This window comes from Apodemus sylvaticus, chromosome 1 (genome assembly GCF_947179515.1).
Source record: "Apodemus sylvaticus chromosome 1, mApoSyl1.1, whole genome shotgun sequence".
Lineage (NCBI taxonomy): Eukaryota > Metazoa > Chordata > Mammalia > Rodentia > Muridae > Apodemus > Apodemus sylvaticus.
Genome location: NC_067472.1, coordinates 106,640,765 through 106,660,179, shown reverse-complemented (window position 1 = coordinate 106,660,179; position 19,415 = coordinate 106,640,765). Strand labels below are relative to the sequence as shown.

Here is a 19,415-nt window from a genome sequence, read left to right as displayed (position 1 = left end):
GAGCGATAGTGCATTATTGGTCTATATGAGCCAACAATCAAGATGTATATAGACTTTGTTTTAGGTGTATTTTTTTTTTATAAATAATAATACCAAGTATATAAAAACTACCAAGTAACTAAATGAAGATATAGTTTGACACTCAGGAGAAAGGGCAGAACAGAAGACAGATCTGAGCAAATCTGACTGTTAGTGAGAACCAAGCCCTCCGACACTAGTCTGGGAGAGAGGAGGGTGCTGAGATCAGTGCTCAGCATGGGCTGATCTCCCTGGCACGGAGGGAGGAGCCGTGAACGACAGACAGGCTGTGGGTCCATGCTTGCCTTCCCCCGCCCGAGAGGAGAGCAAGGCCCATCACTGGCTGTCTCTACCTCCTAGCTTCTCCCCCATTGGCAAGGCACATTGACTAATGTGAAGTAAAGAATAGCTCTCCTCACTTATCCTACACCTACATGGAATTATTTGCACATGAATGAAAGGCTTCCGCAGGGTGAAGCCTAATGTGGTGTAAGAAACTGTGCCCAGACCTCAAGCCACAAAACCCTTAAGAGCCGGGTAAACCCCGCCTCCTTTGCCACGCTGTGCTCTGCGGGTCACTATCTGTTTCCTACAGAAAAAGGGCCCATGTGGTGACGTTTCCTAGAGTGCATTTTCTCGAGCCTTCTACCCGAAGGCTTGCTCACAATTAAATACAGTGAGTGGGGGAAAGGCAGACAGGGCTGCGCCCCCGCTGCATTTGCTGAGAAAAGTGTGCACGTGCTTGTGCCAAAGGACAACCTTGGCCATCACGCTTCAGGTGAGGTCTACCTTTTTTTTTTTTTTGAGACAGGATCTCTTACTAGAATCTGGGGTTTGCTTAACGGGTTGGCATACCTTGCCAGAAAACCCTAGAAGCCTCCTGCCTCTGTCTCTCTCTCCAGCATGTACCACATGCCTGGCTTTAGACATGCTGGCTGGGCATTGAACTCAAGTCCTCACGCTATGGCTCAGCACCTCCGAGTTGTGGTTGTCTTCCAAGCTCCTATTTGGGCTTCTCAGTGATCTTTTAAGGTAAATCTCTGTAGTCCTGGTTGGCCTTGAACTGGCCGTGTAGACCAGGCCCTCTAACTCGGAGGTCCACTTGCCTTTGTCTCCTGAGTTAGTCAAGCAAACGTTACCATGTAAGAATGTAGAGTCATTAGGGAAAGGCGGGGCCTGAGACCTCATGGTCTGTCAGTTGTTTGACAGGCCCGGAAATTCACATCTCCTCATTCTGGACCACGGCCCAGTCTGACTTTTGCAGCTTCAGCATGTCCCTGATGTCCCCAGTTCTCTACTTCAGCACGCTGTTCCAGAAAGGACACTGCCTGCCTTACTGGACCTCTGCTGGTCCCCTCTCCTAAACACATCCCATCACCCTCCATCAACCTTGTGCGTGTGTTGGAGTTGGGTAAGAGGTGTCTCCCTACTCCTTGTCCTAAGCTCTCTGCGGACCCCTGTCCCTTCAGGGTAAGGCCCAGCACTTTGGCTTGAGGTCAGAGCTTTCTAGGAGCAGGCGTAGCTTGTGCATCCAGCCTTCCTGCTTCCTGCTCCCACACCTGATGCTTTCCCTGGGGTTTCTCAGCCCTGTTTGCACATTGAAATCACAGGTGCTCTGGCCCAATCCCATCCTGAGCCCACACTTAGCTAATGTGGATTTCACTCAGTTTTCCCTCTGAGCCTCTTCCATCTTCTTTATAAATCCTTCCTATCCTGTAGGGCTTTTAGTCTGTTGTGAAAGAGGCTTATACTGTAAAAGCAGGGAATTAGGTTGGATTTATGTGGTCTTAATTCCATAATAATAATGCGGGGAAGGGGATTAATAGTTTTATTCCAAGTTCAATGTAGCATCTTAAAAGCACGAAAGGCTGGGTTGCTGGGTCTCTCTGTTCCCGGTGACAAGCACATGATCCTGTTTGCTGGGACTGCTGTCATGAGGGAGCATGCACGGATTCACGTGTCTGAGTTACAGGCAGGCCACCACGAAGGTGAAAATCAGGGGCAGAATCAGTCCTGCAGGAGCCAGCAGGGGCTGGGTGATTCTATTGGAAGACTGACTGAAGAAAGAATTGTATCTGAGAGGTGCCCTTGTGTTTTCAGAAGGAGTTGGTGGTCATCAGAGCCAGAAGTTTAAATCCTGCACTTTAACTTAAAACCTGTGTGGTCTTGGGACTGTCAGTTCAATGGTGTTGACGGTTTAGTCCCTGGGAACTCTGGAGAGGTCTGGTTGGTTGATATTGTTGTTCTTCCTGTGGAACTGCAAACCCCTTCAGCTCCTTTAGTCCTTTCTCTAACTCCTCCATTGGGGTTCCCGTGCTCAGTTCAATGGTTGGCTATGAGTGTCTGCCTCTGTATTTGTCAGGCACTGGCAGAGCCTCTCTGGAGACAGCTATATCAGGCTCCTGTCAGCAAGCACTTCTTGTCATCCACAATAGTGTCTGGGTTTAGTGTCTGAGTGGGGCAGTCTCTGGTGGCATTTCCTTCCATCTCTATCTCCGTATTTCCTTTAGACAGGAGCAATTCTGGGTTAAAAATTTGGAGATGAGTGGGTAGCACCATTCCTCCAACCAGGGACCTTGCCTAACTTCTGGATGTGGTTTCTGCAGGTTGCCCCTCTCCTTTTCCCCTTTGTTGGGCATGTCAGGTAACCTCATCCCTGTACACTTAGTGGATTGTTGTTATTGCTGTTGTGTTGTTGTTGTGGTTTCAAGACAGGGTTTCTCTGTATAGCCCTGGCTGTCCTGGAACTCGCTCTGTAGACCAGGCTGGCCTCAAACTCAGAAATCTGCCTGCCTCTGCCTCCCAAGTGCTGGGACTAAAGGCATACACCACCACTGCCCAGCTAGTAGATTCTTAATAGGTCATGCTTGGGACACTCTTGCTGTGTAGTCAAGTCTCAGTCCTCCCAAGCACTGGCATTATAGGAATGTGTCACCATGCCTCGCTTGCAGCTAGAATTTTTTATTTTACTTTTTCTTTAATTATTTGAATATATGTGTTTTGGGTGGTCTATGCATCTATGAGTTCAAAGGCCCATGGAGGCCAAAGGAAGGGCATCAGATTCCCTGGCAATGGAGTTTCAGGTAGTTGTGAACCATTCGTCATGGGTGCTGGGAACTGAACTAGCGAGCCACCTTGCCAGCCTGCAGCTGGACTACTAAACAATTAAAAGAATAATGTGGGCAGTATTTAACACAGTGCCTCACCTATAATACACAATAGACAAGAGCATCGCTGTTACTCTGGAGTTGAGCTCCTCTTGGCTATCTGGGATTCTTGGATTTCTGGGAAAAGAATCATGGGATGCCCCCGTGGGATTTTGTATGGGCGTATGTAGTCCATCAGCATCCAAGTCGCTAACTCATACTTTGTCGTTGTAAATATAAATTAAACAGGGGAGATGAGGTTCTTGCTCCTTTATATTCATGAAAACATTGCATACCTCAAACAAGAAAAATATGGGGACTGAAGAGATGGCTCAGTGGGTAAGAGCACCAACTGCTCTTCAGAGGTCATGAGTTTATTCCAAGCAACTACATGGTGGCTCACAATCATCTGCAATGAGATCTGGGGCCCTCCCCGTCTTGCATGCAGCCATATATGCATGCCGAATCCTGTGTATGTAATAAATAAGTCCTTTAAAAAACTCTTTAAAAAAGAAAGAAAAATAAACTGAGTCTTAAGAACAGCAGTTAGAAATGACCGCTAACAAGCTTGGATGTCTCTGAAAATGGACTTCAAGTGTTTTTGTGTAGAAAAACTCTACGTTCTAATTTCCGCTGACGTCTGATTCTTTTCTTCAGACTTATTTATGTGCGTATTTTGTGCATATGGGTACTTTGTATGTTCCCCTGCACCACAGGACAGGGCATCAAGCAGCTGTGAGCTGCCACGTGGGAGCTGGGAATTGAACTTAGGACCTTCAGAAGGGCAGTGAATGTTCTTAACCACTGAGCCATCTGTCCAGGCCTCTTTTTGGGGGTTTTCAGTGGCTTTTCTGTGTGGCCCTGGCTGCCCTGGGACTGGCCCTGCAGACCAGGTTAGCCTCAGACTCAGATCCATCTGCCTTTGCTTACTAAGTGCTGGGATTAAAGGCATATGCTATCATGCCTAGCATCTCAAGTCTGGTTTTTTTATTAGATATTTTTTATTTACATTTTAAATGTTGTCCCCTTTCCTGGTTCCCCCCTCACCTGAAAGTCTCATAACCCATCTCCCCTCCCCTTGTTCCCCAATCAAGGTCTGATTTTTTTTGTTTTGTTTTTTTTGTTTGTTTGTTTGTTTTTTGTTTTTTGTTTTTTGGATTTGGTTTTTTTGAGACAGGGTTTCTCTGTATAGCCCTGGCTGTCCTGGAACTCACTCTGGAGACCGGGCTGGCCTCGAACTCAGAAATCCACCTGCCTCTGCCTCCCAGAGTGCTGGGATTACAGGCGTGCGCCACCACCGCCCGGCTCAAGGTCTGATTTTTAATATTTATCATTAATATACCTCAATTAGACATAATAATAAATTTATTTATAACATTTTCATACATGTATATAGTATATTTTTAATCCTCCTCTCTTCCTGTTGCCTCTCTTGTCCTCCCCATGCCCACTTGTCCCCTTCCTGTACCCAGATAATCAGAAATCAGGCTTTTTAACTTCCTAGGTGACAGCAGTCAGGATGTAAATGGATTGTGCACAAACTCTGGATAGAAAGCCCTTCCCTGGGCTGCAGTGATGCCCTAGCCAAGCATACATTTGTACTTGAAGTGAGTTAATTGTGCACAAACTCACTTTATAGAAGGTCCCTCCCTAGACTGTAAAGACATCCCAGCTAAGCATCCATTTGTACTTCTCTGACAACTTTATCCCTTTATATCTCCAAGAGCCCAGGAATCCCAGCGAGCTTTCTAGGGATTTGGCATCTATCCCATGATTCTGCAGGTCTGTAAAATAAACCCTGTTTAGGGGTTGGAGAGGTTGCTCGGTAGTTCTGAGCACTGGCTCCTGCAGGGGATGTGGGTTCTATTCCCAGCACCCACATGGAGGTTTACAGCCACCAACAACCCCAGTTCCATGGGATCCAAGATGTATGCATCTGGTGCGCATGCACGGATACGGTAGTAAGGATGCTTAGCTAGCATATACATTCTGGGTTCAAACCCTGATAGCATTAAAAAAAAAAAAAAAAAAAAAAAACTTAAGCCAGGTCCATCCCAGCCAAGTCCATCATCACTGTACTCTACTGGGGTATGTCCCAACTAGATATGTCGCAGCCAGGTATGCCTCAGTCACGAAGGTCCCAGCCTTTGAGAGGCTACAGTTGGATGGATGTAAGTTCACAGGCCAGCTATCCTAGAGAAAGACTCTGAAGTACAATCAATTTAAGCTTATCCCTGACTAGCTTACAAATGAATGAGACTCAGAGTATGGTCATTTTATTTGGCCTTGACAATTACTGGGGGTAACCTCTAATCTCCTTTTCTAACTGTTGGCCTGGCTACCTCCTCAGCAGTGTACCCTAGATATTTGCTGTTTTTCCTGACTGCGTGTTCATGGTGCCTCTTCCCTCCTCTCCTTTCCTCTCCTCTCCCCTCCCTTCCTTTCCTTTCCTCTTCTCTCCCCTCCCTTCCCCTCCCCTCTTCTCTCCTCTCCTCCCCTCCCCTCCCTTCTTCTCCCCTCCCCTCCCCTCCCCTCTCCTCCCCTCCCCTCCCCTCTCCTCCCCTCCCCTCTCCTCTTCTCCCCTCCCCTCTCCTCCCCTCTCCTCTCCTCTCCTCCCCTCCGCTCTCCTCCCCTCCCCTCTCCTCCCCTCCCCTCTCCTCCCCTCTCCTCTCCTCTCCTCCCCTCTCCTCTCCTCCCCTCTCTTCTCCTCTCCTCTCCTCTCCTCCCTCCTCCTTGTTCTCTGCTTTCTCTTCTGCCCCACTCAAGCAGGTAATTAAAAATCCTGCCTTCTTCTAATCCCTCCAGAAATTGGCTGTAGCCATCTTTATTTAACCAATAGTTTTAAATAAAGGTACAAAGTTTGTACAACAAGAGCTGGTAAACATGAGAAATCACTCGTAAGCCTAGACCTTTGGGTACAGAATTTAGCATCACAACACATAGCCATAGACCAAACCTAAACAAGAACCTGTCTTAAGAACCCAAGAAGATTGCCAGGCATGGTGGCACATACCAATAATCCCAGCACTCACGAGGCTGAGGCAGGAGGTTTGTGAGTTCAAGGCCAATTTGGTCTACATCCAAATATAACCTCTGCCTGGATAGAGGACTTCAGGCAGAGACTGTTGCTGTAGTCACTTGTTCAATTCATTTCATGTTGGCTGAGCTCTTTCTATAAACTAGGCACCAAGTTCAGCTATGAGGATATATCTGTGAGATCCGTGTTTGGGGATGCCTCAATTGACTCTGCTGGCTGCTGCTCCAAAAGTCAGGGGAAATATGGCATGCAATGATGGTATTATTGTTGTTAGTGGTGGTGTAGTGGTATTTTGTGGTATTGGTGGTCCTGATGGTGGTGTTGGTGTTGATGATAGTGATGACAGTGTTGTTGGTGATAATGATAGTGTTCTTGGTGATGATGATGTTGATGGTGGTGGTGGTGATAGTGAATGATGGTGTTGTGTTGTTAATAATGGTGGTATTAGTGGTAGCGATGGTGGTGGTGGTGGTGGTAGTGGTGGTGGTGGTTGTGGTCGTGGTGGTGGTGGTGGTGGTGGTGGTGGTGGTTGTGGTCGTGGTGGTGGTGGTGGTGATGTTCTGACTGTTGTCCTGGAGCCAAAAAGGGCAAAGCAGCAGAGGCATGGATTTTCAGATAACAAACATCTTTAATAATAGCACAATGGATAGAAAATGGGGAACATTCTGAAGAAAAAGTGAGAATCAGAAGGAACTTAGTACATAGCCCTCCTTTCTCCATGGTTTCAGTTACTTGTGGTCAACATTGGTACAAAAATCATTAAACAGAAAATTCCAGAAAGAAATAACATACATTTAAAATTCCATTCTACTCCGAATGATATTATGAAGTCCCATACCATCCCTCTCTGTCTCACTTGGGATGTGAGTCACCTCTGCCCAGCGTATCCCCGCTGTGTATGCTCCCCTCCCATTGGTCTCTTGGAAATAGCATGGTTATCAGACTGGCTGTTGGATATCACAGAACTTTATTTTGCTTTTTGAAGACACAGAACAAGGGTAGCAATGTTGGCAGTTTTATTACCTTGTACTATGCTTACTTTATTTTATTAATAGTTATTGTTGCTACTCTCTTACCATGCCTGCTTTATGAATTAAAACGTGTCATGGGTACATACACACCACATCTAGGTAGTGGATATCTCCCCACCATTTCTGGCATACTCTGAGAATCCTAGGGCATCTCTGTGCATTAGGAGGGACTACTGCAATGGTATACTGATCTGGCAGCCGTGGTAAGAACCAATGAAATGTCTTAGGATCAGAATACACTAGCTTGAACACAAGCCTTCCCATTCACTGTTCTGACCCTTTAACCTCCATTAGAAGCCATTGGTGGTTTGAAGGAGAATGCACATAGGCTCATATATTTGAATACTGGGTTTCCAGTTGGTGGAACTGCTTGGAGGATTAGGAGGTGTGGCCTTGGTGAAGGAGGTGTGTCACTGGCGGGTGCTCTTTGAGGTTTCAAAGCCAGGGGTGGGAGTGCTAGAGAGATGGCTCAGTAGTTAAGAGCACTTTCTGCTCTTTCAGAGGTTCTGAGGCTATATATGTGTGTACAATTCCCAGTACCCGCATGGTAGCTCACAACCATCTGTAACTCCAGTCCAGGGGATTGGACACCCTCTTCCAGCCTCCATAGGCATCAGACACATCCATGGTGCAAAGACATGTATGTAGGCAAAACATACAAACGAGATAAATATTTTCCCAGGTGTAGTGGCACACACTGTTACATGGCATTCTTCAACCACCGATGGCTCCTAATGGAGGTTAAAGGTCAGGGCTTGGCCCCCCTGCATGAAGGCCACATAATGAGTAGTAAATGGGAAGGCTTGGGTGCAAGTGGATGTCTTCTCATCCTAAGACATCGCAGCAATCAGGAGGCAGACACAGGAAGATTCCTGAGTTCAAGACCAGGAGTGGGTTCTACAGTGTGAGTTTCAGGACAGCCAGGACCGTACTGTGAAGCCCCATCTTGAAAAACAAAGCAAAACAAAGCAAAGCAAAACAAAACAAAACAAGACAAAAGGAAAAAGAAACAAAACAAAACAACCCATACTCAGTCATCTCTCCCCCTCCTCCCTCTCTCTCCCTCCTCCCTCCCTCCCCCTCTCCCTCTTCTCCCTCTCTTCCCTCCCCCTCCCCTTTCCCCTCTCCCTCCCTCCCTCCCCTCTCCCTCTTCCCTCTCTCCCCCCCCCCCTCTGCCTCATGCTTGTGGATCAAGATGTAAGCTCTCAGCTACTGCTCCAGCGCCATGCCTGCCCATCTGCTGCCACTCTCCCTGCCACGATGGGGATGGACTCCAGTTCTCTGAAACAGTGACCCCCAAATAAACTGTTTCTTTGATAAATTGCCTTAGTGATGGTGTCTTATCACAACAATATAAAAATACTAAGACAGAACCTAAAATTAAATATTCTTCCACATTCCTTTATATACATCCATAGTCAATAGTAACTCAAAAAGGTCTTGGTCCAAAACAGCCATTTATAGAAACAGACAGAAAAAAGTCACCCCATAAACTGTCACAGGAAAGTGCTGTCTCCTTTTGAATGCAGCACACAACTCATGCTCAGACTGTGGATGCTGCACAAATGTTTGAAATGCTATCAGCTCCCTGTGAAAACCTGAATCAAGCATGAGTGTGTGAGCTGTGTGTGAGCTCTGTGTGTGTGTGTGTGTTTGGAGTGTGTGAAAGTATGTGTGTGTGAGTGTGTGTATAAATGTGTAAGTGTATGGATGTATGTGTCTATGTACAAGTATATATTCATATGTATATTCATGAGTAGATATGTATATATGTGAGTAAATATATGTGTGTCTGTCTGTCTGTCTGTCTGTCTGTCTGTGTTTCTGTGTTGGGAGGGGATAGACAGAAGAATCAGGGTGCTAGATAATTCAGAGATCCTACAGCCTGCTCCCCACCCATGCAGACAGCCATCTGCTCTGAGTCCCGACTGTCTGAGAGGGGAGGGTATCCATGGGAACCAGTGTGGAAGTTACCAAGAGGACACTGTGGCAGCTGGCCATGAGGGAAAGTGGAAATCAAGTGGAACCAAGAGTGACAGACTCACGTGTGCTGAATGAATGAGAAGCAGTTAGCTGGGGTGGGGGCGGGGGTCTCAGCCACCGTGCTGGCACGGGGGCACACAGAGGATCCCTCCAGTGAGGCTGAGGAGCTGCACAGCGGGGCCCAGGACATCACCAGGAATCTTCAATTTTTGTCTCTATCTCTGTCTCCTCTCTCCCTCTCATCCCTCTTAGTTTGTTTTTTGGTTTTTTCTTTGCTTGCTTTTTTGCTTGTATGTTTGTGTTTGAGTGGGACTTCTTTCTATGTCCCGCTGTCCTGGAACTTGCTATGTAGACCAGGTTGGCCTTGAACCCTCAGATGGCCTCCTACCCATTCTCCCTGAGTGCTGGGGTTAGAGGGATGTGGCACATGCTCAGACTCTCTTCCTTTAGTAGGAAATGTAGTATGTACAGTACTGAAAAGTTAAGGAAGAAAACCTTCTTTTCTTTTTTTTTTTAAATTATTTATTTATTGTATGTATATGAGTACACTGTCTTCAGACATACCAGAAGAGGGCATTGGATCCCATTACAGATAGTTGTGAGCCACCATGTGGGTGCTGGGAATTGAACTCAGGACCTCTGGAGGAGCAGTCAGTGCTCTTAACTGCTGAGCTATCTCTCCAGCCCCCACATTAGGGTTCTTGTGTAAGTTGGACCCTATGAGACTTGGTAATTGGTTCTGCTTCAACAGAATGAATTAAGGAACCATAGAGAAGATAGAGGCTAGGAAACAAGTTCTAAACTAAATATGCTGGTGGGAACCACGGGGGTGGGGGTGGGGCACATGAGGACAAGTCTGCTCCCAGCCTCAGATGCTGCCTAATGCCACTCTTAGCTTTGGGGTCCTGTAAGCTGTGGTCAGTGTGGTGTGTCCTCAGAAGCTGACACAAGTTTGAAGTGAGTTATACAAACCCAAGGTATTGTCTCCTGAGGAGGTAATGGAGCCCTTTCCACCCAGGCTGAAGGGAAGCTTCTTTAATTGAGAATATCACCTGGGTTTGGATTTGGCTTGTTAGTTCATTTCCTGAAGCTTACATGTGGAAACGACCCATTCTGAATTGGTACTTACCATTTTAACTGTGTAGTTTTCTTTTTAGCAGAAATGACTCATGTAGTCCTTTGCCCGTTCTCACAGGATGCCTGACAATTATTTTATAAGGAGATGATTCATTTTTAAAAAGCTTTGAGCTTTGAGATCGAGTAGTGGAGTCGTTGGCCTGGAAAGTGGAAAGCTTTAGTCAATTTTGAATTAAAAGTAATTTAGGCTAAATTTATCTGAGCGCCTATAAACCAAGATGAATCATATTTTCTAGGGGAGGGGAGGACTTTATCACATAAATACATCACAAAGCATGCACCTAAGTGTGCATACAAAACACTTACTCTAATAAACCAAGGCGATATAATCTTTATGTTGCGACCCAGTCCTAAGATAAAGCAATGGTAGGATGGGTGGTTGGTCAGACACAAGCAGCAAGGCAGGAAAGGGTTAAAAGTGGGGACCCTGGGGTAACCTTTTTAACACCTGTACCTGCCAGGACAAGGATGTTTCCAATGTCTTGTGCAGCAGCAAACAGGAAGTGAGAATAATTAAAATCTGCACCTCTGTAATTATAGTGGGGATGGTTTGAGATCGTGATCTTGAATAACCAGGATAACCAGATTGCTTTGGTTTACATTTTCATAGCTTCCTAAAATCAGTCAATCTGTGTGTGTGTCTGTCTGTCTGTCTGTCTCTGTGTCTTTCTCTGTGTCTGTGTCTCTGTCTCTCATAAGCATATGATTTCAGCTTTTCTTGCTAGACGTTTTTAGATTTTGAGGTAAGCTAGACAGTTTTGGATTTTTGTTTTGTTTGTTTTTTGGACTAGGATCTCTATTTCAGCATTTTAAAAAGACATTTGTGAATATCAGATATTCTCTGTAATTAACCACAAAACCAGTTGGAGTACAGCATGATTTTTTTTTTAAGTGCTTCGTCTTTCTTTGAATTTTTGTTTCTTATTTAAATATTTTGTTTCCTTTCTTGAAAACTGAAACCCTCTATACTTAGCCAGAGGGATCTGGGCTGACAGCTTTGGCATCCAGTGGGGGACTCAAGTACAGTTTGTTGGAATAGCAGCCGCAGTTCTCCGGGGAACTGGGAGGAAGATCGCTTCCTGCCCTCAAGTCTCATGTTTACGTACATATTTATCAAAATGTGAGGAGCTCAAGACACTATCTGATCACCTGTGACAAGCTTCCTCCCAGATAAACTAGCGCGATGCTTTCTAGCCCTGGGGAGGGCTGCTCGGGGAGGGCTGTGCGGAGATGTCACCTCTGGCTTCCTTTGAGACTCTGGGACACATGCCGGGGAGCTAGCTCACCCTGACCCGTCAGGCTGAGGAGAACAAGTGTCTTAATTTGGGGGTCTTTTTTATTATTTTTTCACCCTGATACATTATTTCTCTGTGTAGCCCTAGCTGTCCTAGAACTTGCTCCACAGATCAGGCTAGCCTTGAACTCACAGAGATCCGCCTGCCTCTGCCTCCTGCCAGGGCTTAGCTTTGCTGTCTTGATGATCTGTCACCCATAGAATTCCTAGACTGAAAGAGGCGGGGTTACAGTAAATAAGTGGAGAAAAACCTGAGTTAGATGGTAGCGGGCTGGCGGAGGGAAAGGCCAGATCTAGTGACCAGCTGCTCCAACTGTTAGACTTCAAACCCAGGACCTCTAACCCCAACTCTGTTAGTATACAGGCAATTCCATTGGTCTACCCTCAGCAACCTAGCAACTGATTATGTCATCACCTGCCCTAGCTTGGTGCTCCAGGTGTGTGCTGTGGGTCAAAGGACCCCAAAACTCACCTCCTTTCCCTCTGCCGGTCCCCTTTCCTCACATGATAAAAGAGAACTAACTCCCTCTAGATGACCTCTGACCTCAACATGCAAGCAGTGACACATGCATGTCCCCCAAATAAATAAATACAGTGTTAAATTTAAAATAGTTACATCATTTTTAGTTTTTTTCAAATTTACTAGTATATGCTATTTGAATAAAACAATAGATTTTACCACAACATTGTCACACAGGAACGCAGCATGTACTCCCTTAGAGTGTACGCCATTCTGATATGTGGCTATGAAATGTGATTAGCCTTTCTTCTAGTTGTTGGATGTTGTCAGAGTTTCTATTCCTGCACAAACCATTATGATCAAGAAGCAAGTTGGGGAGGAAAGGGTTTATTCTGCTTACACTTCCACATTGCTGTTCATCACTAAGGAAGTCAGGGCAGGAACTCATACAGGGCAGGAACTTGGAGGCAGGAGCTGATGCGGAGGCCATGGAGGATCCTGCTTACTGGCTTGCTTTCTTATAGAACCCAGGACTACCTACCAGCCCAGGGATGGCACCACCCACAGTTAGCCATGCCCTCTCACCCACAATGGGCTGGACCCCCCCCCCCCTTGATCACTAATTGAGAAAATGCCTTACAGCCGGATCTCATGGAGGCATTTCCTCAATTGAGGCTCCTTTCTGTGACAACTCCAGCTTGTGTCAAGCTGACAGACAAAATCAGCCAGTACAGATGTTTCACTTACATTCAACTTTTTAATCGCTGTTGCTTCAAAACTAGCCTCTTTCTCCTTCCCTCCCTCCATCTCTTTCTCCCTTCTTTCTGAAACTGCTCCACTTTCAAAGCCACAGTTAGGTCCTTTGGTGACCAGAAGGAGTTTTAAAAGTGACCTGCCCTGCCCTCCTATTTTGCAGATGTGACTTCTGAGGCTGACAAGCTGCAGCTGTGACTTGGCCCATGGCACGGAGAGATGATTTCAGAATAGAAAATGGACTGTAAGCCCTCGGGCCCGGTCCTGTGCCCTCATCTGGTACTGAGCAGCCTCCATGGGTTCTGTTTGTCCCACAAGACTATTCTAAAGTTGGCCCATCCCAGATGCTATGAATAAATGGGCTTATTTTATTGTCTATGTTTCTATTATTTTAAGTGTTTGTGTCTGGGGCTGGAGAGGTGGCAGTGGATAGAGTTTGTAATTCTTCCAGAGGACCTGAGTTCGATTCTCAGCACCCATGTTGTCAAGTCACAACAGCTGTAACTCCAGCTCCAGGGGATCTAAGACCTCTGGTCTTCCTGGGCCCCCGTACTCACGTGCATATCCTTCACATAGACACATAATTAAAAATAAATAGGTCTTGGACAGACACTCTTGGGCTGAGTCATCACCATCGCGTGCATGGCAAGCGAGAAGCTGGGAGCTGTAGCTCTTTCAAGCGCAGGGTCAGGACCGAGCATTGTTCAGAGGAGCCTGTGATAACTGTGTTGTGTGGTCAGACATTTACTCGTACAGTTTTGTTTGAGAAGAGCGACACCTTTGGGAACAGTTTGAGAGCTGATCGAAATGTCTGACCCCAACGCAAGCAAGCTCTAGATTAGCAGGCCTCATTTAAGCTTGCTGACCAAGTTTCTCAACAAATGCAACAAATACTATGAACCTCACCCTGAATGAGACAACAAACTAATAATTATTTAATAAAGTTTGTCCTTACGTGGCTTCTAGCTCAGTCTAGGGGGCTGTTTGAAAATGTGCATTCTATTACTTCAGGTGTGGCTAGGCCAGTAGATCAGCAAGGAATTACAGAAGAGTTTTCCAAAAGGAGGAAGACCGTGTGTCCTCATCACCAGGGTTGTCAGGCAACAGGAGGAGTGGGCAGAGGACGGCCCAGAGCGTCTGCTTAGCTTTCCCCAGGAGGGAATGGGTGAGCAGAATTAGCAGGCTATAGAACAACTAGTGTAAACTCAGGAGAGCTCTGAGCAGGACTGTCCTTGGTGCTTCGTGCCTGCCCTGAAGAGGCAGGGCAGGGGAGAATGGCTCAGCTCTAAGAGCTAATGAAGAAGGTGCTTGGGCAATGGGCAGGGGTGGGCTGATTTGCACACAAAAGGCAAACTCATGGGCAATGATTGCCAGCTCTGAGTATGGGGTGTGGCAGTTGATCCAGGGTTCTTGTCTTAGTTAGGGTTACTATTGCTGTGATGAAACACCATAGCCAAAAGCAACTTGTGGAGGAAAGGGTTTATTTGGCTTACACATCCTGAATCACAGTCCACGAAGGGAAGGCCAAAGGTAGGAACTCAGACTGGGTGGGGACCTGGAGGCAGGAGTCAGAGTCGGTGCAGAGGCCATGGAGGGGCGCTGCTTACTGACTTGTTCCTCGTGGCTTTCCCAGCCCGCTTTCTTACAGAACGCAGAATCACAAGCTGTGGGACAGCAACACCTGCAATGGGCTTTGAGTCCCCTCCCCCGACCCCCTCCCTGCACCCCCATCCCCACACCCCTCTCTGTCACTAACTAAGAAAATGCCTCACAGGCTTGTCTGCTGACAGCCTGGCCTTCAGGAGGCATGATTCAGGAGGACGATGATACCTTGTGTCAAGTTGGCCCCAAAACTAGCCAGCACACTAAGGCCCCAGATGCCAAAACATCAAAGAGCCTGCCTAAATTCAGAGGCAAGGCAGCCATTTAAGTCTAGTTGTGAGGGAGGCAGATAGCTGTGCTTAACAAGAGAAGCACTCTGAGTGCCAGGAGGGGAAATCCTTATTCATTCTCGAACGTGCCTGATGGAAGAAGGACTTTTGAGCAGGACAGATGAGGGCAGGGAGCCCAGCCGCCATCCTTCACTGGCAAACTGCCTACCTAGGGCAAATTACAGAAACCTCTGTGGTATTTGAATAGGTTTGGCCCACAGGGAATGGCACTATTAGGAGATGTGGCCTTATTGGAGTGGGTGTGGCCTTGTTGAAGGAAGTGTGTCACTGGAGGTTGGCTCTGAGGTCTCCTGTGCTTAAACTCCTCCCCTCCCAGCCCCCTTCTATTGCCTGTGGATCAAGGGCTCCTCCAGCACCATGTCTGCCTGCACGCTCTCTGCCATGATGATAATGGACTGAAACTGCAAGCCAGCCCCAACTAAATGTTTGCCTTTATGAGAGTTGCCTTGGTCCTGGCCTCTCTGCACAGTAATAAAACCCTAAGACACCCTCTGACCCGGATCTTTCTGTGTCTGTTTCAAGGCTGGGACAGTACTTCGGTCATTATACATCACCCATGGGCCTGGACCAGAATCCCCCAGAGTGCTGCTTATACAGCCTCCTGGAACCCGAATCCACCCAACTCTGAAGGTGGAAGCCAGTGCTCTAACAAGCCCTTCATTCCAGCCCTGCATAATTCTAAGTAGCCTGGAAGCCTGAGACGGGTCCAGAGAATGCTATGCTAGCAGCCTTCTAGAATGCATCTAAAAAGCAAAATTCTACACATTCACGGAGATTTTATACACTTAGTACCTTTGTCACACACTTGTGTCTTACAAATATGCTATCGTGTGTGGGCTGCCTCCCTCTGTCAGCTCTGCTGAGCTCAGTCTTAGACACACCAGTGGGAATTATTCTGCCTCCCCAAACAAAGCCTTCCTGTGGAGGCTCAGCTGTCCCAGGCCAGCTGTGCAGGGAGGCTAATGTTGCAGATGTTCTGATATCCCTCCAAAGGCTCGAAGCCAAGCAGCCAAGCCCTCAGACTGTGAGGACACTCCAGTCACAACTCAGCCATGGATGCAGCTGTGTGGTTCAAATTCCTTATTTAGCCTTGTAAGTTTCTATTTTTACCTCAGAGTTTTAAAAATATGAACTGACAGACAAAATGAAAGCGATTTGGGTCATTTCGAGGGAAAATACATGAGTAAAAATAACTGAACATATGCTAAGCCCTTTGGTGTTGGGGAGCGGGGTCCTCTGCTGATGGGTGCTTTGTGGGCCTCGCTCAATGTCTGAAGGGCTGGAGACTAGGCACCCAGATGCCACTTGTGCCTTGGTGTCTGTCAGTCCTCCTGGCACAGTTGGAAGGTCTGTTTCATATCTCACTGCAGTACAGTGAGGCTAAGTCATATCATCTTTCCCAAGATATCATGGAAATACTGCTTGGAAGATAATTTCTGGAAAGTTCCTGAGGCTTTTTTATACCCATCCAGATGGCCCCCAAAACACCAGGGGCACCTGAAAATGCCCCTTCCCCTGTACCCCCTGATCTGGCTACATTTATAGTGCTCTGGTAAGAAGCTCCCACTGTATGAACTGATAACTGTTCTTCACTGACTTTCCTTGAGGGAAGCCCCAGACAGAACAGCCCACAGCCAGCTGCTCGCTTCACTCTGCATTTTCCTTCCCACCTCCCTAGTAATTATATAGCAATTATTATGCTGGTAATTACCTCATTAGTAATTTGGTGTGAGAAAGCTCAATGAATTAATAATAAAAAGGCCTTTATAGTTCAAAATTACAAATAACAAAGCCAGTTTTAATGCCCTGAACACTCATTAAGAGGTTTCCAGTACAATATTTTGAAAAGTGTTGGTATCTTTCTTGATCAATACACGAGTCTTTGACGAGCCCACACTACTCTTCTCTGGAGACTTTGGAAGTGCTGGTGAGAAGCCTGGCAACCTGGGCAGACTCATGATGGAGATCAGCAGAGGTGTGCAGCTTCTCAGACAAGAAAAGCCCATCCTCAGATCTGGCACTGAGGAGGCTAAAGCAGGAGGATCGCGAGTGTGGGGCCAACTGGTCTATGATGATGAGACCATGTCTCGCAAACAAAGCAAACAAAACCCAGTAAAGATGCTAAGCCAAGACAGAAATGCATATCCAGGCCATGGCTCCCCCGAGTCAGTACCTCAAAGTCCTTTCTACTAAAACCAGGTTGGAAGCCCCTGGAGTCTGGCTTTGTACTATTCTGCCTTACCTGGTTCTGATCTGGGCAGATGAGATCCAGGACCTGGGGACTCTGGGCCATGGGTGCTCTGTCCACCATGTCTATGCCTGCCAGTGACTCTGGCCACAGCCACATCTGGTAGAACCTACGTTCATTGCCCATGGCTATCACGAGCCTCCCACCCCCACCCAATGCCTCCAGTTTTTGGGATATCTGTGTCACCAATGTTCAACTCATGCTTCCTTTGTCTTTTTTATTTTTTTGCTACTATCTAACTTCCCTAAGTAAAATAAACCTTCCGTTCACAGGCACATACTTCCCATTTCCTTAACACAGCCACACACTACTGTGTCCTTAGCTCAGTTACACACTTCCTGTGTCCTTAGCTCAGTTACACACTTCCTGTGTCCTTAGCACAGCCACACACTTCCTGTGTCTTTAGTTCAGTTGCACACTTCCTGTGTTCTTAGCTCAGTAGCACACTTCCTGTGTCCTTAGCTCAGTTACACACTTCCTGTGTCCTTAGCTCAGTTACACACTTCCTGTGTCCTTAGCACAGCCACACACTTCCTGTGTCTTTAGCTCAGTTACACACTTCCTGTGTCCTTAGCTCAGTTACACACTTCCTGTGTCCTTAGCTCCGTTGCACACTTCCTGTGTCCTTAGCTCCGTTACACACTTCCTGTGTCCTTAGCTCAGTTACATACTTCCTGTGTTCTTAGCTCTGTTGCACACTTCCTGTGTCCTTAGCTCCGTTGTACACTTCCTGTGTCTTTAGCTCTGTTGCACACTTCCTGTGTCCTTAGCTCCGTTGTACACTTCCTGTGTCTTTAGCTCTGTTGCACACTTCCTGTGTCCTTAGCACAGCTGCACACTTCCTGTGTCCTTAGCTCCATTGCACACTTCCTGTGTCCTTAGCTCAGTTACACACTTCCTGTGTCCTTAGCTCCGTTGCACACTTCCTGTGTCCTTAGCTCCGTTGCACACTTCCTGTGTCCTTAGCACAGTTACACACTTCTTGCATCAGGTTATTCCTTTGTCAGCCTCTTTCCTGGGACTCTCCTCTGTCACGCTGGAGTAGAATAAGGTGCAGATTAATTCAGAAGGCTTGGGGAAGTGAATCCACTGCCCCGGGGCCTCGGAGATGATGCTGATCCCAAGGCCATGACATAGACATGAACATAGAAGAAGTCAAAAGCTCTTAGAATTCTGAGATCTGTTGAGTACATTAATGGATATAAAATCCGAGCCATGTCCTTCATGCTCCCAAAGGTAATCTCACTGCAGGAAGAAGTTCGTCCATGTGGGACTGAGGAGATGGCTCAGTGCTTAAGAGCATGTACTGCTCTTTCAGAAAACTGACTTAGATTCCAGCCCCCACAGAGTGTGGCTCACATGTCCTAACTCCAGCTCTAGGAGATCAACTGCCTTCTTCTGGTCTCCTCAGGTACCTGCACACACGTGCACAAGTCCCACCACAGACAAACACAGGCCCGTAATTAAAAATAAAATTAAAAAATCACTCACATATATGCTTGGTGGTGCCCAAAACAGCCAGTGAAAACAGAGAGGCCTTAGCAGGTGGCCGTGCTAGATGGAACTGGATCATCCCAGCTAAGTGACACAATTGGATGCTCAGTGCTTATCTCCTGGGACCAGAAATGACCATTTTCCGCTGATCTTCCTGTAGAACTGGCCTTCATGCCCCCTCCTGGCTCCCCCTCCATATATCAAAGGAGATAAGTGTGTTTTCTTCCAATTGAATTTCCCTGGTCTCCTGCTGAGGCCCGTGTCAGAAGGAAGCGTGAGATCATAGAATCCCAGCCTTTGAATCTGCCTTTTTCTTCCTTTGTCCTGTGTGAGTTTGTTAGCAGAGACAGTCATGGGAGGGCCGTCCATCAATGTCCTTGAGGCGGAGGATTCCGCCTGTCTCCTGCTGGTCCTGTAGTAAATGATCTCAGCTGGAAAGGGGGAGGGCTCTTAAAATAATCCTGCAGAGTCTGGAATGCAGTTCAATGGTGCAAAGTGGGCTTAACCTGTGGAAGGTTGCATTTAATCCCCAATGTCTCCAAACAGAAACAGCGTTTATAGTCCTTCAGAAAAGGTAAATTACATCTCCATTTTACAGATGGCAGGTTCGAGGCTCAGGAAAAACAAGTTTAGTTTTTCTTCAGTTTTTTTGTTTGTTTGGTTTTTTGAGACAGGGTTTCTCTATGTAACCCTGGCTGTCCTGGAACTCACTCTGTAGACCAGGCTGGCCTTGAACTCAGAGATCTGCCTGCCTCTGCCTCCCAAGTGCTGGGATTACAGGTGTGCGCCACTGCACCTGGCTCAGATATATTTTATTTTTAATAGTGAGTGTGTGTGTGTATGTGTGTGTGTGTGTGAGAGA

General features: G+C 46.9%; 1 protein-coding gene and 1 long non-coding RNA gene across 6 annotated transcripts in view; both read left to right on the top strand.

Annotated features, from left to right (window-relative positions):
- The window catches only part of Map6 (microtubule associated protein 6), a 68,866-nt gene that overhangs the window by 11,419 nt on the left and 38,032 nt on the right, over positions 1 to 19,415 (top strand). The gene's annotated exons all lie outside the window — the stretch shown is intronic.
- LOC127665517 (uncharacterized) lies at positions 641 to 13,235 on the top strand. The gene is made up of 3 exons (XR_007973458.1): positions 641 to 796; positions 921 to 1,429; positions 13,023 to 13,235. It is a non-coding gene; the product is annotated as an uncharacterized LOC127665517 (long non-coding RNA).